Below are 1,926 nucleotides of genomic sequence, written 5' to 3'. Positions count from 1 at the left end.
CCATTAAATAAAATGTCTTTACCAACCAACTTGATTACAAAGTGAGCTTACCATTCATATCCATAGTTAAAGAACTTGAGGCAAGTGTTGAGTCCATTGCAATTTCAGTAGGCTGAATAACGTTTTCAACATCAGTGTCAAAGCGGACTTCTACAAAAAACAAAAAACAATTAATCTTCAAACCATGTTTGTATACTAAAAACAACACAATACAGGTTAACTCACCATCATAAGAAGTTACACTTGAAGAAACATCTAGACTCATTACATCCCGCTCAACAACTTCTGGTGAAGGAATTTGATCAAAATCTGGAAAGGCAGGCGTTACGTGTCCCATGTCCGATAGCTGGGAGGTGGGAGACTCCATATGCTGAAATGGGGGAGGCAGCCAGCACGGCTCAGCAAGATCTATGTCAAACATAATAAAATAACGCCATAATATTAAAGGCCGCTATGCTATACCCAAACCATGACAATTATTTTTTTTAAGGTGCATGCTGCAGAACAATACCTAGGGGTGCTGTTGAGCCGATAGGGTCAAACCCAGGTTGACTTGACAATGAAGTGTCAACATCAGGGAGAGGAATGTGGTGCAGTGGTGGAGACAGGGGTGGAGGATGTTCATCACTCTCTCTGTTAAACAAAAACATAAAAATTACACAGGGTTGAAATATTTACAAAGTAAAACATTACGACTCACAAAGGTTATGATAGAAAAAGGAATCAAAAATTATATCGAAATTGATTGTTTACCGTGAAGTATTTTTGTTAAACTATGGAAAGAACGTTCAGAACGTAGGTTATGTCACATTAGGAAGATTACTTACTCAACTGACGCATCACTGCGGCCACAACCACCACCAAGTCTTGGTCGTTTCGACATACTTCTCCCACCGTTCACAAAATGTGTTTAAATTAAATCACCCTCAAAGCATTCAATCGGGTTCAACAGATTTCAAAGCTGCACTTTTCACTGGCCGGCCACACGGGTAAACAATGCCTTGCGCCGATCGCACTCAAACGTTCTCGGGCGCAGGCCAGGAAGCCAACATTGTCGTGCCTGTCAGCCGCTCTAACCCCCGCCCCGCGCAGCGGGCTGAGCGCAGTTCAGTGTATTGTTTGCGCGCGCCGGTAGTGATCCTCTCTTCACGCAAATCAAAAATTTTTGTCGCCGCATCTTCATCTCAGCATTACTCGTAAGTGTACAAACTTTTAAGGTTGTTGAAATTGGCCATTCACCATTTTTCAAAATGTGATGTGTACGATGTTTACATCCCGGCCTTGACCTATCCCACGTGTGTATCAGAGACCGTATTTATTGTGTGATTGTAAGATGCCTCCTGCTACGAGGGGTCGTCGACTTCGCGGGCCACCCCGTGGACCGCGAGTTACCAAATTTGTGCTGGTCCTCTGGCAAGATTGTCCTGAGCCCTGTGCCGACGTGGTACATCAGAAAAAAATCACATCAGGCCTGGCTAACATTGCGCCGGGCACGGCTGTCACGGTGTCATGGACAAAGGATGTTCCCAGACAAGGGAAGGTTGTCCTTTTGGGTACGTTTCTGGTTCTCTAAATGCAAAACCTGCTGTTTTTTATTTCAAACTTACGAATTTATCAAAAATTCGAGTTGTCATAATGCTCACTGTGTCACGTGCTGGCTGTCTCCACATAACCTCAAAAATCTGTCATAGTATATATCCACACACGTCCGTGTATTATTTACCCGAACTTCTCGCCCGATCTGATAGAAAATGCTTTCAGGTGCCGAGAGGGTCCTGAAGAAGGTCCGGCTGGACGAAAATGGAAATGAATGTGCGACTGGAGGAATCCTGGGCAGGCGGGAGTGCGAGCTGCGCCAGACAATCCGACATCGCCGAGGACTGGAGCAGAGCGCGGCAGACGAACAGCTGGTTTTATCAGTAAACG

Source organism: Frankliniella occidentalis, unplaced genomic scaffold, assembly GCF_000697945.3.
Source record: "Frankliniella occidentalis isolate FOCC.00 unplaced genomic scaffold, Focc_3.1 Scaffold1516, whole genome shotgun sequence".
Lineage (NCBI taxonomy): Eukaryota > Metazoa > Arthropoda > Insecta > Thysanoptera > Thripidae > Frankliniella > Frankliniella occidentalis.
This window is presented reverse-complemented; position numbering follows the sequence as displayed.